This window comes from Cervus canadensis, chromosome X (genome assembly GCF_019320065.1).
Source record: "Cervus canadensis isolate Bull #8, Minnesota chromosome X, ASM1932006v1, whole genome shotgun sequence".
In the NCBI taxonomy this organism is placed as follows: Eukaryota; Metazoa; Chordata; class Mammalia; order Artiodactyla; family Cervidae; genus Cervus; species Cervus canadensis.
Genome location: NC_057419.1, coordinates 21,668,684 through 21,693,484, shown reverse-complemented (window position 1 = coordinate 21,693,484; position 24,801 = coordinate 21,668,684). Strand labels below are relative to the sequence as shown.

Genomic DNA, 24,801 nt, shown 5'->3' with positions numbered 1-24,801 from the left:
GGACTGAATGAATCCATTACACGCAACAAACAAGAGGCCATAGACGATCACAGTAAAAACTTTTTACTAATATGAGAGTGGAAGTTAAGAGATCAAAAGCTGAAGTGTGAGAAGTGGATGAGGGATGGATAAACGATATATAGGCCACCCAGATGTTTAGCTGGGAAGGGGAAAAGAGGTTAGTTAGCTAAGGAAAGAGTGGACGAGGGGTTCAGAGAAGGTTTTCTAGGATGAGAACCTTTGGAATAAGATAATGGGCCAAAAAAATAAATAAATCAAAAGGAAGACTCTAAGGACATGGCAAGGTTACTGAACCTCAGCACCACTGACATTTTGGACCAGTCACCCTTTGCTGTCGGGCGCTGTGCACTGTGAAGTGTTTAGCATCACCCCTGGCCTCTACTCACCAGATGCCAGTAGCACACAGGCTACCGCTCCAGTTGTGACAATCAAAAATGCTCCAGACACTGTCCCCTGGGGGCAGAATCTGGACCAAGTCTAGTTGTGAGCCACTGGGATACAGGATGGGGAGGAAGAATAACTGATGAAAAAAAGACTGCCAAAGCAGCAGCACTAAAGCTGAAGGCGCCAGCCAAGGAGCTGGCCTCAAACAGCAGAAGCACCTCATCCTCAGAGACAGGGCAAGGGGCAGCTCTGGAGAGAGAGGGGCTGATAAATTTGCAGATGGTGCCAGAAACTGGAGAAAATCAGCCAAAAGGTCCTCAATATTCTCAACTGAGTGGAGATAAGGCTGTGTGCTGAGTCTGCATGGTGATGATTTAGTGGCAGGCTTGAGAACAGTGGTTAAGGTTTGTAAAAATTAACAGGGACCAGTCCTGGCAGGTCACCCCAGAGAAAACTAATACTCTGCTCTCTCCCTGAGAAGGTTAAAATGCATTTCCCCACAGAAATCACCTAACTACTGATTACAATACCAAAGAGCTCACAAGTCTATACAAATTTCAATGCATCATGGAAAGACTAGACCTCCTGAAGGTATCTGGGAAACTAACCCATTTTTTAAAATTAACATAGTTCGTATCAGATAACAGGAACTGTGTTCAACATAACTGACATCTAAATGAACTTTCCATAAATTATCTGTTCAAGTTAGAGGATGCCTGTGGTGGTTGCAACTAATTCCTGGTTCTTAAAAGGATGAACTACTTTCTGACCTAGAGCTAGAACAGTTGAATAGAAAGGAGTGCCTACAAAGACAAGGGCTTGTTAAATGAGATTCTTCACAGGACAACAGGACAAAGACCTGCTTACTTATACCCTCTAAACCAAGGACTGCAAACTCAATGAATATGATACCAGGAAACGAGATATCTCAAGTCTGTGCATGAGAAAAAAGCTGGAAATGAAGCACCAACATAAAGCTATGAAATATCAAATGAAGGGCTGCCTTGGATAAATAAAAGCTACACAGAGCAACCCAGAGCTGGGTGTAAGAGTGAGCAAAGCAAAATGGAAAACCCAAGTCTTTCCTCTACCACAGATAGGAAGTCCAAATTCACATCCTTCTCCAGATGTCAGAAACCCATCATCTGAGAAGAGATCAAAAACTCTCCAGGAGCAGTGAACCCAAAGGGTCCCATCAAGACAAACAAAGACTATCCAAAGGAGCATCCCACAATGCCCAAATTGTCAAATGTTGTGAACCACACAAAGAAATAAGCAAAACTTGGAGGGGAGACAAATGGGAGATTTCATTCCTCAAGAACTACAGCTCAGAAAATAATCCAAAGGAGACAAACATAACTATATTTTTAAATGTTCAAAGAAAAGACAAGAAAAAGTCCTGATGAAAATTAAGAAGCAGATTTGAAAGAAAACACAGAAACTTTTACATTTAAAAATACAGTCAAATGTTTTCAGTGAAAATTCTCAGTGAATGTATTAACCAATAGACTGGACACAGCTAAACAGAAATTAGTGAATTGTAAGGTAGATGTCAAGAAATCACCCAGAAGTAAAAACAGAAAGTATAAAAGAAACTTTAAGGAACACAATGAAAAATTCCAACATATATCTCAATAAGGGTTTCAGAAGTGGAAAATGGAGAAGAAGCATTATTTTTAAAAATAATATCTAAAATTTTTTTCCACAATTTAAGGTGTCATGAGTTTTCAGGTGTATACCAAATAAAAAACAGGATAAATGAAAACAAATCCACATCTAGAGATGTCACCAAGAAACTGCAAAAAAAAAATCAAATATAAGGAAAAAAAAATCTTAAAGGTAGCCCAAGAGAAAAGACAGTTAGCTACAAAGAAATTACACCTGAACTGACTAAAGGCTTCTCATTAATAAATAAGACTTATCAAAAGACAAGAAAATAACATTATTAATGTGCTAAGGGAATAACTGTCAACATAAATTCTGTACCCATCTCAACAATCATTCAAGAGAAAAAGTGAAGTAAAGACACTTGCAGAAACACCAAGAACGCCAAGTTTTCTACTAACAGGCCTTTAGCAAAAGAACTACTTTAAGAACATTCTTTATAAGAAGAAACCTAAACCCAAAGGAAGAAATGGGGTGAATCAAGAATGGTGAGCAAAGAAATTTGGGAAACATATTGAGTAAATATTCACTATTTTACAGACTCAAGGTGGCTTCAACAAGGCAAAACCAAAGCACAAATAACTAAGACGGAAGAGAGGCGATGAGGGTTAAAAGGTAAGCCATACTAGAATCTCTGTCTTATTTGAGAAGACAGGAATAATAATGAAGCTTTGACTTAGTTAAATGTGCGTGTAAAATTTTTAAGGGAAACCAAACTTCTGTCTTCCACCTTGGAATAGGAAAGCTGGAAGAACATAGCTGCCTGCTCTCACACTAAAAAAGAGCTGCACTAATTTCAAAGTCATGACTTTCTTGAAACCCATCACAAAACAACCAACTGGCTCAAAAATCTTCGGAGAGAGAGACAGGCCCCACAAGGAGAGAGGAGACAACCTTGTGTCACTTGGGGTAGACTCCAAGTGGCCACTGACAAGAGGAATTCAGCTAGAATCAACAGCAGATTGATAAAAAGCCTGGTGAGGCGTGCTGAAGGAACAGTGTGAAACCAATGGAGGTCACAGAAATTGGGGAGACCCCAGTCTCCTGCAAGACCTTCCCCCACCAACCCCTCCCCCCCAGCATTCCGGAAAGAGCCCTCCGTGACGTGCCCATTGAGGAGTGCCCATTGTGATGCAGCCTTGGGGGAAGGGGAATGCAGCAGCACCTCAGGAACAACATGTCCACCCAGATCCTTCCCTCGCACCTCCACTAGGGAAGAAAAACCTTCACTTGTGAAAGTAAGTTCCCTACAGACGAATCTTCAAGTTTCCTGCTTTCAAAGACGCGAACGTGTGTTCCATCACCATCAGGCATGAGTGAAAGCTGCAGCTTGCCCTCCGTCTCCTATCGCTGACGATCCCTCAGCTCTACCATCTCCCACCTCCTCTCCCTCCTCCAGTCAGGAACTCCTCCTGTGTTCACTTGATGCCAGACTCTGTATCCCAGCTGTTGTACTGTACTACTGTGCTCTTCAAGGTACTATCCTGAAAGATTTTAAATATTTTCTTTACTTTTTGTGCTTGCTTGTTTTTTATGTATTATTTGTGTGAAAAGTATTATAAACCTATTACAGTATGGTACTATGAAGCCAATTGTGTTAGCTGGGTACCTAGGCTAACTCTGTTGGACTTAAGAACAAATTGGACTTACGAACATGCTCTCAGAATGTATGCAGGGGATTTACTGTCAGTGCTTCTGTCAAAGCACTGGTTAAAACTTGCTGCAACTGAGGGAACGGGTAGACACCCTGGGAGAAGGGCAGGACTATACACTGAGCCCAAATAATAGCTAGGGGAAAGGCACGTCCTTGGGACAGTGCTGCAAGCCCAAGCCTGAGGTTTAATCAGAACAAAAGACCACATCCCACCACCACTCCCCACCTCTAAGCTAACCGACTTCCAATAACAAGTAAACAGCAGAATACTACCAGCAGAGGGACCAGGGAAGATCAAGAGCATGTAAGGAAACCCAAGTCACAGTCCTGAAGTAAGACCTGACACTCGATAAAATAAACCAACCCCCACCCTAATCACAAACTAAGAATTTGAAGCCTGAAGTACAATAACAACCAAACTTAAAACAAGTTCAACTCCAAACTAGACAAACTCAAATCCCTGAGCCAAAGGCCTCACACAAGGAAAGATGAGCCTGTTTACAGACACAAAAATTCTGCACTTCAGCTCTTTTCCAGCTAGAAAAATGGAGGGTGCAGAAGAGAAGGGAAAAAAAGGTTCCTGCTGTGCCAAAACTCTTAAGAAAAAGCGAAAAAATTTCGCAGAGCTTAAGTACAAGTGCCTGAGAAAGAAGTATGCCCAGAAGATGCTTTGAAAGGCAAGGAGGAAGCTTATTTATGAAAAAGCTGAGCACCGTCACAAGGAATACAGGCAGATGTACAGAACTGAGATTCCAATGGCTAGGATGACAAGAAAAGTCATCAGCTTCTACATACCCGTGGAATCCAACTGGCATTTGTCACCAGGATCAGAGGTATCAATGGTGTGAGCCCAAAGGTCCAGAAGGTGTGGCAGCTTCTTTGCTGCCATCTGATCTTCAGTGGCGCCTGTGTGAAGCTCAACATGGCTTCAATTAACATGCTGAGGACTGTGGAACCATATGTTGCATAGGAGGGGTACCCAAACCTGAAGTCAGTAAATGAATTGATCAACAAGCATGGTTATGACAAAATCAACAAAAATTAAATTGCCCTGACAGATAATGCACTGACTGCTCAATCTCTTGGTAAATATGGCATCATCTGCATGGAGGATCTGATCCACGAGATCTATACTGTTGAAAATCATTTCAAAGAAGCAAACAACTTTCCGTGGCCCTTCAAATCATCTTCTCCATGAGGTGGAATGAAGAAAAAGATCAGCCATTTTGTAGAACATAGAGATGCTGGCAACAGAGAAGGACAGATCAATAGGCTATTATTAGAAGGATGAACTAAGGTATCTACCATGAATATTTTTGTAATCTGGTCAGTTATTAAACAGTAATTGCTTTCAAACTGAAAAAAAATTTTTGTAGCTCAGTCTCCACTGTTCTACAAAATAAGTCAGGCTTACAATTAAAAAAAAAAAAAAAACACAAGGCATAAGAAAAAGCAGAGGAAAAACACCACTCAGAAAAGACAAAGAATATGTCAGAACTCATAACGAGACACAGAATCTGATGTTGGAAACACCTAGAATCCAAGTTAAAACACTATGAGTAACATGTTTAGAGCTCTAACCCAAAAGGAGGACACGCAAAATTGGACTGGTAATTCAGCAGATAAATAGAAACTATAAGAAAGAATAAAATGAAAGTGCTAAAAATTAAAAGTACAGTTGAGAGAAATTAAAAATGCCTTCAATGGGCTCATTAGGAAACTTAACTGAGCCAGGGAAAAAATCAGTGAAGTTGAAGATATGTCAGTAGAAACTACCCCACCCAAAAACACTGAGAGAAAAGAGGGTGAAGAACAGAACAAACAGGACTTTCAAGAGGTGTGCAACATAGGTTCTAATATAACTGGAATCAGAAAAAGAAGAATGTGACAAAAACTTGCAGAAACAATGGCTGAAAATATTCCAAAGTTAATATAAGACATGGAACACAAATCCCTAACACAATTCTCTTGCCAGGAGAAGTATCAAAAACCTCAGATATACAGATGATACCACTTTAATGGCAGAAAGTGAGGAGGAACTAAAAAGCCTCTTGATGAAGGTGAAAGAAGAGAGTGAAAAAGCTGGCTTACAACTCAGTATTCAAAAAACTAAGATCATGGCATCCAGTCCCTACACTTCATGGCAAACAGATGGGGAAAAAGTGGAAACAGTGACAGATTTTATTTTCTTGGGCTCCAAAATCACTACAGACAGTCAATGCAGCCATGAAATTAAAAGACACTTGCTCCTTGGAAGGAAAGCCTTGACAAACCTAGACAGCATATTAAAAAGCAGAGACATTACTTTGCCAACAAAGGTCCGTCTAGTCAAAGCTATGGTTTTTCCAGTGGTCATGTATGGATGTGAGAGTTAGACTATAAAGAAAGCTGAGCGCCAAAGAATTGATGCTTTTGAACTGTGGTTCTGGAGAAGACTCTTGAGAGTCCTTTGGACAGCAAGGAGATCCAACTAGTCAATTCTAAAGGAAATCAATTCTGAATATTCACTGGAAGGACTGATGCTGAAGCTCCAATACTCTGGCCACCTGATGAAAAGAGCTGACTCATTGGAAAAGACCTGATGCTAGGAAAGATTGAAGGCAAGAGGCGAATCGGGCAACAGAGGATGAGATGGTTGGATGGCATGACTGACTCAATGGAGATGAGTCTGCGTCGACTCTGGGAGACAGTGAAGGACAGGGAAGCCTGGCGTGCTACAGTCCATTGGGTCACAAAGAGTCAGACATGACTTAGTGACTGAACAACAAAACAACACAAGAACAAAAACAACACAAATCCTAGATGATCAGAGAACAGTAAGATAAAAACAAGCAAAAAAATTATTGTCACCACCGAGTACCAATACCACTGAGACTGAATTCCATTAGCTCTGCCACCACCAAGCACCTTTGTCAACACGATCACCAGGTCAGCAATTCAACTATACACATGATGGCTATCTCACAATGCTCACCTCTACATACAAGTCTCACTCTGTGTTAACGACTGTTCAAGCCTGGGTTACAAGCTTGTACCACAGCTGTAAAAGAGATGAGTTTTCTTGGGAATGTGGGACCTATAATATGAAAAATTATCAAAATGTAGAGAGGATATTTAAAAGTCCACTGTGTGTATGTTAGTCACGCAGTCATGTCTGACTCATTGCGACCCCATGGGTTGTAGACTGCCAGACTCCTCCATCCATGGAAATCTCCAGGCAAGAATACTGGAGTGGGTAGCCATTCCCTTCTCCAAGGGATCTTGCGAACCCAGAGATCAAACCTGAGTCTCCTACATTGCAGGCAGATTCTTTATCATCTGAGCTATGGCATGCTAAAAAGAAAATAAATGATTTTTTAAAAAACTTTCCACCTATCTAACCAACTCTTATTGTATGGCAGATCCTTCGGTGAAGTCCTTGCATCCTAGAGAGACTTTCTATAAGACAAATATTTTATTTTAAAGTGGTACCACATTTAAAACCAGTGTCCCAATCTGAGGAACCTAAAAGTAATGGGGGAGTGGGGTGAAGCTACATAACAAAATAAGCAAACATCTTCACTGAATGTTGGTTTTGCTTAACGTTAAGTAAGGTACAATGCAGATATATACAAACATACAATGCACACACAGGTTTATTATGGAACAGAACTCAGCACTTCTATGAATTCATACAACAAATCATGAAAAAATTTAAAGAAATGTCATTCTTACAGTTGTCAACTCTTGCTTCCCCTTCATCTACCATTCTGTAAATGATGACAGAAGTTTGAGGAGTCCCACAGAGGGAGCCATTAGCACTTAGTTATACACCAACACAGATCCAATTATAACAGTTATGTTCGAGACAAGTGACTAGACTACAGGACAAGCGCATCTATAGGGTGAGCAGAGAGGAAGGTCCACTAGACAGGTACCTGACAGAGAAACCACTGAACAAGGAAGCAAGCACTGACGGGAAGAGATGGGGGGCAGAAAAAGAAACAAATTTCATAAGTGAAATATTTACTGAGCACTTCCTCTGTGCCAGGCAATGCACTAGATGCTGAGGTGACAACAGGCAACACTTCATGCCTCCAGGGAGCCTACATGTAGAAAACCGATACCATCTGCTTATCCATTTTACCAAAGGCCCAGCCCTATTTAAACGCCAGCTTTAGTATTTCCTATGTATACTCTCAGGCGAAAGTGGAAATGAACAGAAAAAAGGCCACAAAGAAAGAAAACTAAGATCCTGGGATGTAGCTGGGGTCAAAGCTTCAAAGCAAGGCATGCAATATATAAATCCACGTCATTTCTTGCCATTCACCCAGCTTTATCTGCTTTTCTCAGATCCGTGTCTTTGAATACATGGTCTACCAGAAAATCCCTTCCCTCCACATGGCATTCTGGGCCTCTTCTAAGACTCTTCACAAATACACAGGAGTCATTACCTTTCTCAGTTCCCTTAAGTCTGCATTAAACACACCTCTTCTGGCCTAGACTAACAGCACTCCGTGTTTCCCCATCTAAATGGGCATATCACTCTGTTCTTAAAACTCCATAAAAACTCCATAAAAGGGCACAACACCACAGCCTGGCTTTGTATTTCCAGCACTTACCATGACACTGATACCCTTTCAGTTGCCTACACAGTGATACCAAGATACCCAAATCATCACCGTATCGTAAAGGCAGCCAAAGACAGACATGTATGGCCTTCCTTTACCAGCCGTGCAGAGAGGGACAAACTGGAAAGCACAACTCCAAACCAAGGGCAGTCACTGTGGATGGCAAAGAAACCACCAGCACGAAAACATCAAACTCTAAAATGAGGCAACTCTTTCAAAATAAATGTCCTGGGCTGGATAGGAAGTGAAAATAGTTATGACACAAAGCCACTGTAAACTCTTCATTCAGGTTACCAGCACGAGGGGGGAAAAAATCAACAAGGAAAGAATACAGAGCAGGTATAAAATGATTCAGAAAGGCCAAAGTGAGCTACGGTAGAGACTGCATCACAATGTAGATTTCAAGGAAATATCTGGAGGAGGAGGTGATGCTGTGGTTATTCTGTGCATCCATGAAGGGGAAGTGCACAATGGCATTGTATACTGTCACAAACTAACCTCGTTACACCAAGGAAGCCCTGGATGAATGCCTGTTCAGTCATCAAGGCAAGGAAAACTCAGCATAGTTGAAGATTTCCAAAAATGAGCTGAGCATGTAGGCATGCATATTGTAGAAGGAGAAACAAACAAATCAGGATATATAAAATAAAATCTGTGGAGCACTTTTACACATATAAGCTCACTTGAAAATAAGAAGCTCAACAAAGATCAGTTAAATATCAAAGATGGCAAAGCCGCAGAATGTGAACCAGATTTGAAAATGATACTCCTGCTAAAGATTAGTGCTTCTAAATAGTATTAATAAAATTCTCTAAAAACACTGGAGGTGCTCGAGTCAGATTTCCTTGAATATGAAATAGCATAAGTGCTGAAAAATATGAAACTAGACATAAAACATTGTATTTGAGGAAAGAAAAGAACAAAGCAAATTTAATGTTGATATTTAGCAAAACGTTTCATTAAAATCTTGAGTAGATTAAAGATGTCTGGGGGGAAAAAACCAGCAAAGAGTCTTAAGTTTAAATATGGAAGAGAGCTAAAACTGTTAGAAAAAAATTTTAACTCAGTTATAAATAGAAATGACATTCCTATATAAGGTTAACAGACTGGTGAAGGATAAAAGAAAAGGGGGAGCCTTTAGAAAACTGAAGGTAATTTCTATAAAAACAATGAAAAGAGATCACAGATGACGATGGAAGAAAGCAGCTGCAAAATTTTTTAAAGAGATGAGGAAAGAATATTTTACCTTGTAGCAATTATGACCTTTTTGGTAAATCATCAAGGTTCCATTGAGCTAAAACTCTTGTTTTTTGTGGCATTTCATTTCGTGTCACATCCCTACTTAAAACCTTCAATAGCTTCCCAGGAGGCTTAGGACAAGTTCAAAAACCCAGCAGATGGCCTACTAAGCCTTTTCAAAACCGGGCCCCTGTCTACTTCTGCGTCATCACCTGCTTCTCTACTTTCCAGCCATTCTGGATTTCTTTCAGTTCTTTAAAAGGTTCAGTTTTTCAAAAGCCTCTAGCTCTCACCTTGCCTGAGGGCATTTGCACTTTCTGCCAGGAAAACTTAGTTCCCCAACTAAACCATGCCCTTCTCATCCTTCAGGTCCCACTTAATGTTACCTCTTCACCATGGCCTTCCTACCTGCTCCCCACAAGGCAGATCCCCCTACCCTGCAAGTGCCTGGTACTTCTCCTCTGCCTCCATTTCAAGTTCATAGAGTCTTTGAGGACCTACTTCTCTTTGATGCATCACTCTATCACAGTTTGGTATACAGTAGATACTCATTAAATGAAGTATCTAAATGAAGGGCAGATTCTCAGGATATAGGACAGGTCACCTTAGAAAGAAATAATAAATTACAAAACACCAATTTGCACAAAATTAGCTTTTGTTCTACCTCAACTATTTGAAATTATTAACAATTAAAATAAAATTTTTTCTTTTTCTTTGCAATGCTAATCTCAAATTTTAATGGTAATATTACCAGTAAAAATTGCTGTTGTTGTTCAGTTGCTAAGTCATGTCCGACCCTTTGTGACCCCATGAACTGCAGCACGCCAGGCTTCCCTGTCTCTCACTGTCTTCTGGAGTTTGCTCAAACTCATGTCCATTGAGTCGGTGATACCATCCAACCATCTCATCCTCTGTGTCCCCCTTCTCTTCCTGCCTTCAATCTTTTCCAAACATCCCACTATGTGTGCATGCTCAGTTATGTCCAATTCTTTTGCAACCCCATAGACTGTAGCCCTGCAGGCACCTCTGTCCATGGGATTTCCCAGGTAAGAATACTAGAGTGGGTTGCCATTTCCTTCTCCAGGGAATCTTCCCAACCCAGGGATCAAACCCGCATCTCTTGCACTACAGGTAGATCCTTTACCACCGAGCCACCCAAACAAGCCCTAAAACATTCCACTAGTGCCTGACAAAACCAGGGTAGGATATGTGGATAAATTCGAGGATACGTCATACCTGAACCAGCTTTCATAATCTCCCAGAGATTCTATTCATCAGAAAACTATCGTTTCTACTACTCTTGGCCAACATCAGCATAATGGGGCAAATCCAAGTCAGTAAGTTTTCTTCAACTGGTACTTATCACCTTTTTTAACTTGCTTTATCTTCCTCCCATGAGTGTGTGTTTGTGTGTACTTAATCTGATTATTATAATATGATTTTACAAGCTGCCAAGAACCTAATCTTTAGGCATAGTACAAAATCTAAAACTGAGATCTAAAACTGCAACTTATCTAAAATAATTTAAAGCAGTCTTAAACAAGAAAACAATGCATTCATCCATGTTGTGTTAACTAACTTCCAGAAACCAAAGTTGTTACTTTCAAAATCACTACTCTCCTCTAAATCAAATAGGTCAGAAAGCTCTTCATTTGTTAATATTTGATATTAGGCCTTTCTCTTAGGAAAGAATGCAAAGTAACAACAGAATCCCACAATCATAGCAATTAAACAGGTGTTTTTTTTAAGTAAAGTTATTTCAAGCCAATTATGACTGAATTTACAGTAAACTATTATCATCAGAGCAGTGCTATGTCCTTTCTGTTTGTTATTAAAAATCCAGACACAACCCACCACACAAAGGGGTACTGATTTACCTGCCTGGCACTTGTAAGGGTCACTTTCCATACAGAAATGTTCATCTAAAAGCAATGAAAGTTTGTTTCCAAAACACTTTATCTAACAACCAAACCACTGCATTCCCCTATCATGTGTACCTAAAAAATAACATCCCCAAGCTATCCTATCAGCAGTGTTCATCTACACGTGCAAAACAGGGAGCAAAGAGAGCACCGGGAACCAAAGGGGTAGAATTCCATCCATCCAGTACAACTCGTTCCCAAGGGAGCTTTAATTCTTCTGGCTACCCTTGAGGGTAACTTTAAAAAACAACAACAAAAAATGATGCAGGCAGGAAAAAGCAGCTACTGTACCTTGCAGGTTAAGCTATTTCTAAATCCCTCAACAATCCAGTCTAAAGTAATGCAAAAAGTAGACAATGCGTTTGCATACCTGAATTTAATGAAGCCTGCTCTCCAGCATGCACTGTAGGCATGGATCTCTCAAGGGGGATTAGAGCTCAAACAATAAAATGCACAAGGTTATTGGCTTAAAATCAAGAAAAACAATTATTTTGTCCTTGGTCTTAAATCCTAAAGGAATTTTTTCTTGCCCAACGAAAATTATATTATTTTTACCTTGATTTCTTATTCCTGATTTCCAACATATCACTAAGAGCACTATATTTTATTTACTGGTTTAAAAAAGATCAAAACAGAATCAAATCAAAACCACAAAGACAAGATAATGGATGGTACTTGCAGTACTACCTTTTACATTCTTCTATGTATTATGTTTAGGCAAAACTTTTGAATATACAAAAAATACTAAGAAATTGTAATACATGTAAGAAGATATATTTTAAAGACATATCTTTTAAAATCTACATGATTTAGTTTATCAGTGCCTGATGATAAAACGATCTAGGTGGAAGCAAGTAAATAAAGTTAAAAAAAATGCACGTTGGTGGGCGAGATCTTTCTGGGGTAATGGAAATGTTCCAAAATTGGATTGCAGTGATGGTTACACAACTCCATAAATCTAAAAAAAAAAAAATCATTGAACAATACTCTTAAACTCTTAAAACATGAATTTTATGGTATGTAAAGTATACATCGCTAAAACTATTAAAAATGCATATTCAAAACCCATACTTGCTAAAGAAATTCACAACATTTCTGTGTAGGTTCCATCTTGGTAGAACAACTGTCCTTCCTGCTTTGGCTGAGGTGATTTCCAGCCCTGAGGTTCTACAATATTCATAGTTCCTTTCTAACTTTAATAACCAGCAAAAGTGATTCTCATCAATTACAGAATAAGATGTTAAGTAAGTCCCTTTCCTCCTTAACATGGACCTGTGAGGGTTCCTTTGAGCTAAGCAACTGTAGCTCTCTTAAGGATGGGTCTTGCTTACACACACACACATAATCATGAGGCTTTAACTAACAGAAAATTCTACTTTCAGGTAGAAAAATTTTTTTTAGACTCCAACTCCTACATATTGTTAAGCAACATCAATAACATATCTCTGTAGACTTCACCTCCAAATTTTATTTCACTGAAATCATTACAATTACAGAAGAGACACCTATCTGCAGATTGGAATGGCTGCCATTTTACTTCAAAAGTGTATCTATGGCTGATTCTTGTTGATGTCTTCATAGCCTTTATTATGGTAGCAAATTTAATCAAAGTCAGTCAAAAGTTAAAATGGAACATGACTTATGTACAACCTTCATTTATGAGAAACAGAATTAACGACCCTCTGAGAAAAGTCTGAACTTGCAGTTGTCCTAATCCATCAGTGCCGATGGAGCTGAGTCCAGCCTCCCATGTGACTAAAGGTCAGAAAGCCTTGCCAATGTAACCTATGAACTCCAGGAAGCATATTTATACCTTGAGTAACCACCCCAGGAGCAGTAGGAGCTCAAAACATGTTTGGGAAATCGGATTCCTAAAGAGAAGAAGAAAGCATAGGTTTGAAGAGCGCACCTTCAAGTCAGACCGGTTTCAATGGAAGTTTTGCCTCAGCTGCTGACTAGCTGGGTAATCTGGGTAAAATATTTTCTCTCCCTCACCCATTTGGTCAAGTGTACCACAGGATATAAGAAAAACATCTACTTCATAGGAATGTTATGAGAACACACATACACACATATTAATATATCCATGAAAAAAATTATTTGCCATAGTACCTAGTATTCAGTAAGGCTCAATAAACAGAATATGAGAATTTAATTATTCTAAAGAAGACTGCCCAACAGAGAAACCACACCCCAAATTTGATCCTAATTAGAACTATCTCAAACACAAATGTTTCTAAGAGTTTAATTCAAAATGCTGACAATCAATTCCAAAGACCTGAAATGGGCTAAGTCCTTTAACCTAATGCATAAAAATAATTTTCTGTTAATTCCCAAATTGGAATTCTCTAAATGTTATCAGACTCTTCAGGTGGAAGGTCCTCACTCACAGCTTTCATTTCCCACTGATAGAATTGTACCCAAATTCACCCGGCAGTATTAAGAAGTAATTGTACAAAGGTGAATGAGAAATGAGGCCACATCTTTGACTAATCCACACTTCCAAGCACTGCTCTATAGAAAGGAAACATTCTAGAAACGATCAAGAATTTAAATCCAAACAGTAAAGTGATGCATCACCAAAAAAAATAGTTCTAATGTTGAGTTTAAGACTGAAAGTAAATTGGAAAACCCTCCCAAACAAAAAAATATAATCTTTTAATTACATTATTTTCTCAAGTTGAAACATGTGACCCAACTGCTTCCATCATCAGATGTTAAAGAATTTGAGGTTCTGTCTCCATCAAGAAATTCGATGTTGCCAAAAATTAAAACTTTAGAATCTAAAATTCTAATTTTCAAGTTCTGCGTAAACAGTCTTTTCTATTTAAAAGTGACTTAATACTTCAAATTCTGCTATTCTTCTACTAAAATTAACGGTTACCTAAAGGATTCCCCTCACATTTGGAATCTAAGTATGTGGATTCGTTTGTTCTTAGATGCCTTCTGCTATTATTTGACATCCATCTATTACATGATAAAGTCATACTGCCACACTAACAGCCAAAAATGAAGTACTGATACTTTGTTAACATACTTGCTAATATCCATTAGAAATAAAGGAGATAACCACCAAAGTTATCGAACTAAAAAGGGGGAAAAAAGGTGAATTTTAACAGACACACTGAAGAAGGCTTCTTTTCTCTGCTCACCTCCTTACAAATTCTTATAGCCATATTCTCAGATATACTGGAATTTTCTATCACAAAGTAAATTGAAACATAAATCATAATGAAAGGTTAAATTTCTGCAACAGAAGCCACTGTCATTTCCAACAATGCAACTATTGTTGAAAGAGTCTGTCACAGATTCTTAGACACACACAGTGATGAAGCAAGGCTGGGTTGGGGCAGGGGGAGGCATACTTGAAGGGATTTCTCCACCTCTGTATTTCGGTTTACAATGTAACAATACCGCACCTTCAAAGTAGAAATACCAAGTAAAATCTGGTTCTCATTAAATGCAGCCTATCTGGAACAGAATATATCTGATTCGCAATCAGTCAACCTTCTATTACTCATCTATGCGAGATGGCCCTGCAATTTCCCTCAATGGGAGCCTTTTCTTTTAAAACCCCAGGGAATACTGTGGATGCCACACTCTGATTTAAATGACTCCTAGAAAATTACAATGAAAATAATGGCACCTTTAGCCCAGGGAACTTGCATAAGTAAAAAAATCAAAAAACCTGAGATAAAGGGGTAAAAAACCCCTACCAGAAGCCCCTCAATCAGGAATAAACTATAAGTCTGAGCAGGAGAAAAAACGAATTCTCTTTGGAGAAAGAAGGCTTATGTCTAATTATTTTTTTAATATACCAATTTTTTTTTTAAAAAACTAGGCTCAGAAAACTTCCCAAATAAGCAAAATCAGAATACTGAAGTGCTTTCTATATATATATACATATACATCAAATAAATCCTTGCATTGATTAGGTTAGAAGGCCAGACAACTCAAAGGGAAGACTCTCCAACCCCTCTGAAATGGTAGATTATTTAACACTCGTGATTATTAACTTTATTCAGCATTCCTCTTTTGGAGCTCTATTATTTCCAAACCGAATTTTTTTCTCCTAATTAGGTTTCCTTGTACTTGTGAAATGCTCAGCATACACTGTGCTGGAAGCTTTAGTTCTACAGCTTCTCTCTTCTGGCTCCTTCCCCCCCTCACCCACCCCTCACCCTCCTGGAAAAAAAAGATTTCCTTCCCAAATGTTCTCTTCTCTGCATTTGTCAACAGAAACACCCACTGGCGGTGTCAAACTGGTAATACTGCTGCAGGCTTCCTTACTCCCGATCCAGAGTCAACGGCCAAAAATGCTCAAACCTAAAATAGTACTTTTATTACAGAAATGTAAAAGATTGCTAAGGTACTCAACTATCATGTTCTCAAAAAGAGGCACATCTTTTTTAAAAAAATTATTCTTAATGGACCCTAACTGTATTGTTAAATACATGATTATACTACCCCCCCTTTCAACACTAAATATACAGGGACAAGTAAACATAGGTTCTTCACATTTTATGACACTTAAAGAAATTAAAAACAAATTTACATCTAAATGTCATTCACCTGTAATTTCGAATAGCCTCGATAAAGAGGCTTTTTTTTTTTTTTTTTTTTGGTAACCCTACAGCAAGAGGAACAACCTGTAAATATTCCAGCAGATGTTACCTAAAAGGACAATTCTATTCTATACATATTGATATTTATGTCTGCTGTTTCGGTCAAATGCCCCTGGACAAATTAATCTGTGTAATCCTTTACATTAACTACATAAACCATTACATCCAAACAAACCTAATTCAGATGCATGGAAAGAAATTATTCCGTGTCTGCGATACTTTCTAAAATCAGCTTAAATTTCAATCAACAGAACACTGATCTGCAACTATTTAAATATCACAGCATCCGTCTAATCTCACTGTGGAGATACTAAGGTCAGGTTTTTCTTTTTCAGGCATCTGTGCTTTAATACTCAAGTGAAGCGAAAAACAAAACCCTCAAGGAAGATCTGCCTTTACGATGAAAACGTTCAGGTTATTTTTTCCCCCAACGTGGGCACAGAACGTGTCAATGCGAGCAGAACCTGTTCGTGCTCGGAAATGGTTCCAAACCCCAGGATTTAAATTTCTATGAGGGTCCAAAGGGTACGAAGGTCTGGGAAAGGGCCAGTTTCTGCTTCTCCCCACTATGCTAGTCTTGAACTTCGTAATGACGCCTGAAACTTGTTCGGGGGAAGGTAGAGGAGCCGCGGGGCAGGCGGAGGGTCGCTCGCCCACTCTCGCAGGCAGCCAAGGTCAGCAGGGCCGGGGCCAAGCTCGCAGTCCCCGGCGGGTCCCGAACTCACACGGAACTCGAGAGGGGGGCTCCGGCATTCAGGCTCCTCCTCAGCGCCGGCGGGAAGGGGCTTCCCTCGCCGCAAGCCCGGGGGAGCGCGTGCCGCGGGGGCAACGGGGCGGGGATGCCGCAGACCGGCCGCTGAGAGGAGCCCCGCGGGGCGGCCTCGACCCGCCGCCCCTCCTCATACCCTCCCGTCTCCCTACACCCCAAAATACAGCCCTAGTCCCTCGCCGGGGAAGCCCTTCCAGCGGCGCAATGGGGCGCTGAGGAGGAACCACTCTAGACTGGGGTGCCCTCGCCGCGTCGCCCGGTTCGGAGGGGACCCGCGCCACCGCCCCTTCTCACGTCTGCCCGGGGGGACCGGGTGGGTCTCCTCTCTCAGAAGAAGCTGGGTGAGCACGAGGCCGATGTGAGGACAAGGAGGCTTGGCGAGCGGGTGGCAACGAGACTACTCACCCCGCCGAGTTCCCCACCTCCAGTCGGGGACCCCACAGCTCCTGAGGCCGCCGTCACCGCTTTACCTTCCCCAGCGGCAGCGACAAGTAATCGAAACCCTCGACCCCGCCCTCTCGCTCAGGCGACGCGCAGCCTAATTTGCTAACTGCCCCGCCCCAACCGTCCAATTCGGACCAATGGAGAAGCGCCTCAGATTCTGACAGGTCCCTCCTCCGTCCCGCCCACTTCTGATTGGAACCAATAAGGAGAGAGCGCTCGTCCTCGGGCTCGGGCTCGTGCGCCCCGCCTGCGCGGCTCGTGCTCTGGTCCCCAAAGCAATAGACTGCTGGTTCCCTGTATAAGCTCGTCTGCGCGCGTACGCGCGCGCCGCGCCTCCTCGCGCGCCACGTTTGGTTGCCCCGCCAGGCCCTAGCAACCTGGGCTGAGTGGCTGGGAGGGGCGGGGCCGAGCCGCAAGCTGACGACGGGAGGGGGGGTTGGGGGGGAAGATCGTGACTGAGAAAGGGGCGGCTGCGGGGGTGGGGGGCCGAGGAGGCCCGGGAATCCGCCTGTCACTGCGGAAAAACAAGGGGAATCCTGCCTGCAGCGCAGCTATCCTGGCCTCCCTCCGTAGGGACACGTGCGGGGGGAGGGAGGGATCGGAGAAGAGAGGGTAGAGCACATTTGGGGCGGAAACCGAGGCACTGCTTGGAAATAAAGGATGGAGGATGGCTTATCTCCGTTGTTGGTAAAAATCATATCGAAATCCATTGCTGCTGGTGCCCAACTGTTGCAGCTGCCCGTGCTCACACACACACATTCACACATACGTTCGTCCATCAGCCTGCGATCCCTTAGGTGATTTAGGTGCAAAGAACTAGTAGCCTGAGGATTCCTTCCACAGCAGCTGGATACATGCTAACGGCTGTTGCGGCAGCAGCAGCTAACCCACAGTTCCGCTTCGGTCCAGTGCTCAGCCACACAAGATTCCCCAGCCGGCGTGAAAGCAATGAAGTCATCGCCCAACCAGTAGAAATGTAAAGATCTTAATACCTACTATGGATCAGGCTTCCAACAAGAATGAAGAGGTGATGACATGGAAGGAGATACATTTCCAATGCCACTTCTTGAAATCTAAGACAAATAATACTTTTAAAGACATTGCAGATTAATCTATGTAAAGCTGCATAATTCCCACTTAAAAAACAAACGGGAAAAAGAGATTTTTTTTTCTGGTTTATAGGAGAAGCGCAGAAAATAAGCAGTGTATGAGATCATAGCAGCCACCAAATTAGAAATAGTACTGTACTGTAATGGGAGTTAGATATCTTGGATAAAATCCACTTGATCTATTCCTGTTGTGAATCTGGTAACAATATGTAACAATATGCTGGATTTGACCATTCAGTGCCCTGTCAGTAGGGTTTTCTTTTTCATAATATGGTGAATATTTGATGAGGAAATGAAGGTGCCTGCTTTACCTTCAGCTTCTCAGGAAGCATATTAGAAAATTTTATAGGTAGGAACAGTGAATGAGCAGTGAGGGAAAATGGAGTCAGAGGCAACAGCAGAGAGCTTTACAGAGTTTAATGCCACCTCCAGATGCAAAGTAACAGTTGCTGTGACCTCAAGCTTCACCCATGTGGAGCTAGAATTCCTATGGCAATCAGTCCATTGTCAACCTTGTACATTAGTGCCTTTGTCCCAGGAATTGTAGCAGCATTACCTTTGAATCAAGTGAAGACTGGTTTATTTGTATAGATTCAGAATAAAATAAGGAAAAGCCAATAACTAAGTATCTGGTGCTACAGGTTCAATTTAGTTTTAAGTGGTAATATTAGATGCTTTATAATGTGCCATCCCATGTATGCAAATATGACCTTCCACTTAGGGACCTTTGCTTTGATCTTATTTTGAGTGGTGGTAAAGGGGTTCTTCGGGTCACATCCAGTTCAGGGAATTGCAATTTTGATAAACAGCATATATTTTCTATGTTCATAAGAGTTAAAAAGCACCATGCTGCCATTTAACTGAGCTCTTTTCTTATTTAGAAAGAACACTAATACTTAACACTGAATGAATGCCTGCTATGTGCCAAGAACTTTGCATACATTTAGAGTTGCCAGATAAAATACAGGAGGCTTGTTAAATTTGAATTTCAGATAAACAATGAATAATTTTTTAGTAGAAGTGTGTATTTTTATCCTAGATACATGTGGTACAAGGGTAGAGGGCTAAATAAGCTTTCTAATCACTATCAAAAGAAAAAAACATTTTTTGTAAAGCCCCTCTGGTGCCAGACCTCATAACACAATCAGTATCTGGGAGAAAAGCTTAAAAACCAAATCAATGTGTAAATTTGTAGTGTTTGTAGAAAAAGGTGTGCATACTCATCCTAAAAATTATTTGTTGTTGATCTGAAATTCAAACTTAACTGGGCATTCTCTATTTTTCTTTGTTAAATCTGGCAACCCTACATAATCTCTGAGCCTTATGATTCTCTGTAAGATTCTCTGATAGGTCACTTTTTTCCAGATGAAGAAACAGCTTCAGAACCTCCTCAGCATTTATTTGCTCCTTCTTTCTACTAATAGAACTACAACTGTGTTCAGCTATCCATGTTTCCAGGGCAGTGGGGGCTTATATCTCTTAGCCAATCAGCATGTGGCCCAACTAGACTAAAGGAAAGGACTTAGCCTATGGTTTGAGACAGAGGTTTTCCCTGTCTATCCTGCTGGATGAATAAGGAAGCATATATCCCAGGTGCTACTGGCAGCCATTTTGTTACTAGGAGGAAAATCAGACTTAGATCAAAGCCTATATAAATAAGGCAGAGTTGGAAAAAAAGAAAGGAAAAAAAAAAACTTGGCTTCTTGATGATGCCACTAACTTGTCTGATGAAACAAATTCTGCCTTTTCTTGCAGTTTGGATTTGAGTTTCTATTAGATGCCTCAGAAGCATCCATGTGTGCTACTTATTATGGCTCTCAATAATAAATGAACAAGTAGTCATAGAGATGTAAGACATTTCTACCCTGGATATATGTGGAACAAGTCTTGAAGACTAAATAAGCTTTCTAATCATTGTCAAAAAGCATTTATGAAATGCCTATCTGGGCCTAGACCTCATAAAACAATTAAGATCTAGGAGAAAAAGTTAAGAATCAAATCAATGTATAAATTTGTTTATCAGAAGAGGTCAGCATTAGTTATTCACTGGCCCTGTTCAGAGCTTAAATTAGACTGTCAGATCTTACATGTTTTTGTTTAAAGTTCATACCATTTGGGAAAATGTCATTTTAGAAATGCAAGTCCAGTACCTCAGTTTAAACTATTAAAACCTCTATTCCTATCTTCCAGGCACTAAGTTTAGCCACAAACAGGGTAGACAGAAGAGAAATGTCAGCCTCAAAAGACCCAAGAGGGAAAAACCACACCAGAATAGAATGCCATATGAAAGTGGATGGTTGGCAAGGCAGTGTAGCTTTAATGGCTAAAACCATAGACTTGGGAGCCAGATTGCCTGTGATTAAATGCCAGCTCTAGTTATATCCTTGGGCAAATTGCTCAACTTCTGTGTGCCTCAGTTTCCTCCCCTGTAAAATAGGGATGATGACAAGTGATAATAGTGCTCACCTCACAGGTCTATTTGAATGACTATTTGTGAAATGCTCCACAGAATACCTGGCCCATAGCAAAGACTTTATATTGTTGAGCAGGCTCAATTCTGTGGGGTATAAACTGGAAACAATTTCTTTTTCTTCAAGTGACTACTTTGAGCCATGATTTTACAGCAAATTTGGCCTTTCTGTCCCTTCACAATTTGGACAGTTTTTCTGACTCCTGTGTTTTTGTAGCTATCAAAAATCAATTTAGTCTACTTGAATGTTGTGTTTGAATTAAATCCCATCCCTCTCCCCCTTTTGCCACCACCATTGTCACCTGCTAGGATTGTGACTCGAGGGACCTGAAGTGACCAGGGGGTGTGGTTCACCCTTGTTCATGTCTACTCCAGTTCCTTTGAGGGCCTGATCAGTTCCCATACCAGCCCTTACTCCCCACACCCAAAACTGGGGTTTGTAAGAAGTAGAGGGGAGAAGGAGCCATCAGTTCTTCTCTTAACAACCCATGAACATTGTCCCCTGCTCTCCTCATTTACCCCCACTCTTGGCTCTAGTTGACCTCTGTGTAGAGGGCATCTGAATGACATGTATAGATTCCCCCTCACGGATCTATCTGTCACTTTCCCTACAGAAGCCCTCCTAAGCAGAGGCAACAGGAAAAAAAAATCTCTCAAAATATTGTTATTCATTTGTCAATAATGCACAGAAAACAAGCCAAAATTTCCAAAAGTCAACTCAGTAAGTTAGAGCTCCAATAACTCAAAGAACCATTTGAGCATCCTGAAAGAATATTGCCATGTTTACTGCTTGAATAATGGTTTCAATGGTTTGAATAGTGTGTGATCTTGGCCAAGTTACCTTCTCTGTGTCTCAATCTCATCTGTAGTAGAGTAATACTAACGGGTTTTTATGAAGATTAACACAGGGTTAGATGAATTAATACAAGTAAAGTGTTTAAAGCAGTATTGACTCTAAGAAACTGATCAAGAAATGCTAGCCACTGTTATTATATTATGACAGGCATTGTACATAGGCCATTTCTTTCTACTCTCACATCAACCCTATGAGTGATATCTTAGTTTGGTTTTCCCCCAAAGCAGACCCTGACACAAGGATTTAAGTGTTCATGGTTTTGAGAGTTGATCCCAAGAGCATGGGCAAGTGAGACAGGGAAGAGAAGGAAGCCAATAATAGGTGTGTTATCAAGCCAGTGACTTCTGTAGGCGACTGGAGCTCAGGATTGGCCAGGGAGTTCCAGGAGATGATGAAGAAGCTTCTCCTCTCCCAGAAGATGAGATGCTGGAGTGTTTAGCCACCATTCTGGAAGTTCTTCCAGGCAATAACTCTCCAGAATTTTCAGTTCTCCCAAGATGTCGGCCAAGTATGCTCCCACAGCCTGGGAAAGAACCTCAGGCAAAGAGTCCCAAGCAATCACAATAAGTGGCCTCAGGCAGGTGGAGGTGAGTGCTAGGAAGACCTTGCTGGGGTGACCAGAGTATGTCCCTCAGCTAAGAATATCATTATACCCATTTTATTTTTTTTATTATTATACCCATTTTACAGAACTGTATCTTACAGAATGGCAGTCATTTCAGAAAATGTTCTTCAACCACAGGCTGGCAGCATAAATAGCAGTGAATATTATGGACTCCACAATTGATGGGGTGTTTTCTTGGAGAAATATAAACCTTCTAGGAAGAAGCCTGAAACTTGGCTATTTTTAAAATCCTCTCAGATAACAGTTACATCTAGAAGCCTCCTCCAACCCACCCCCTTTCCCTGCCCCATTTTCAATCCACTAGAAAGGCTGTGGATTCCCTGGTCTACCTTAGTCTAGAATGCTCAGATCATCTGAGATCAGTGGTATCTAGGGAGCTGGAGTGTGGCTGTGCTAATAGATGCTGTTACTGGTATAGAAGAGCTTTTTATTTCAAGAGGAATATCTAATAAGATAATGGAGATGTGCTGTCTTTGGCTTTGAAAGAAGCGAGACAGCTAATTTTATAGCTAGCAGCAGAAAAATAACACTGAGAATTGGGGCACAAAATGGAGAGTAATCCTAGCATCCTTCATCTGGCCTAAATAATTTCATAGTCCTGAAACTCCTGATCTGGTGATTTTAGGGCAGTCCTCCACATCCAGTTCCCTTTCCCCCCAACATAGTGCTCAATAAATTATGAAAGAGACGTAAAGCCAGAGGAGTATGTTAGAAATACCTGTTGTCTCAGATACCTGTTTCTACTGAACATTCGCAATTCTATAGAATTTTAAAATATCAATAGATTACTTTCTCATGTGTTAATGTCTTTATCCAGATGCCATCATATTTATACCCTAGCTAAATAGGAGTCTACTGATCTTTCTTTAGAGATAATATTAATCAATGTTGTTTGAGTGCTTGGTGTGTGCCAGGCGTTGTGCTCAACATTTTGCATGGATTATCTCATTTAATCCTTCCAATATCCCTCTGAAGTCATGCAGTGGTTTTAAGATATCTCTACAAAAATTTACCCTTACTTCTCCCTTCAAAAGATAGTGTGTGTTAGTGTCTCAGTCGTGTCCGACTCTTTGCAACCCCATGGACTGTAGCCTGCCAGTCAAAATGTAGAACTATTAATAAACTCCCCTCTCCTGTAGTGTGGGCTACATTTAGTGAGTCGCTTCTAGCAAATAAAATATGGCAGAAATGGTGGCCATAGATGGTCATGACCTGAGACCAGGTCCCAAAAGGTGTTGCAGCTTCCTCCTTCCTCTCTCTCCCTCTAAGATCACCCACTATGGGAGAAGTCAGCTACATGCTGTGAGGACAGTCTCAAGACTTCCTTATGGAGAGATCATGGACTGAGGAACTGAAGCCTCCCATCAGAAGCCAGCAAAGAATTGCCAACAGCCATGTGAGCGCGCTATCTAAGAAGCAGATCTCTAGCCCCAGTCAAGCCTTCAGGGGAGTACAGTCCTGGCTAACATCCTATGACGGCTACCACATGAGAGGTCTTGCGCCAGAACCATCCAGCTAAGCCATTCCTGAATTCCTGACTCACAGAAACCATGTGATAACAAATGCTTACTTGTTGTAAGCCACCAGGTTTTGGAGTGATTTGTTATACTGGTGCGTAATTGATGCTGGTGGTTCCTGTCTCCATTTTACAGACAAAGTTGTAGCAATGTGCCCAAGTTTACCCAGGTGGTTGACTGTGGGACCAGGATACAGATCCAGGTGATTAACTCTAAAAGCCTAATCCTTAACCACTAAGCTATACCCTCTCAGCAATAGAAACCATTTATGTAACAGTGCTGTGTGCCAGGAACTTCTTTTACACTGTCTCATTTACTCCCACAACAGGTCTGCAAGGAAGATTTTTTTTCTGCCTTCCAGTAAAAGTAAAGTAACTTCAAAGTAAAGTGACTACCTTCTTATAGGAATCAAATGATAATGATGTACATAAAGGTATATAAGAGAGGCAGCACTATTATCTATTCCCTTTTTGTCTGTTGCTTACTTATTTAGCTCAAGTGTAAGGTGACTTGATAAGCACCTTACTGATATCCTTCTCTCAAAGGGTTTTGAAAGTTTAAAATGGCCCCAAATGATGGCCTTCCCTTGAATATATGCAGATAGACTGAGATTTAGCTTATACTAAATATTATCCTATCTCAAGATTTTAATTAAAAGTGGAAAAATTTAAAACGCACCTCTTTTAATTTGTAAAGGAAACAAATTAAGTTCATAGAGGCTAGGTAGTAAAAAGTAATCAAATGGCTGTGCCATTCACTTTCTAGGTTTAATATCAGACTTCACTGAATGCAATTTTATAGACCTTTTTATAAGGTGCCTTGGAATTCTGGGCTAGTTATATAAAAACATACACAGCGGAAAACACATTGATCTTGCTTCTTCTCAAATCC

The 24,801-nt window shown here is 40.8% G+C and overlaps 1 protein-coding gene across 3 annotated transcripts in view; it reads right to left on the bottom strand.

Annotated features, from left to right (window-relative positions):
- The window catches only part of CDKL5 (cyclin dependent kinase like 5), a 174,433-nt gene extending 157,012 nt beyond the window's left edge, over positions 1-17,421 (bottom strand). For 2 of the 3 annotated variants that reach the window (XM_043458021.1, XM_043458023.1), the window contains exon 1: positions 17,295-17,421. The gene's annotated coding sequence lies outside the window, so the exon portion shown is untranslated. The remainder of the gene's footprint in view (positions 1-17,294) is intronic. The other variant, XM_043458022.1, reaches the window with a different exon arrangement.
- Between the last annotated feature and the right edge of the window lie 7,380 nt (positions 17,422-24,801).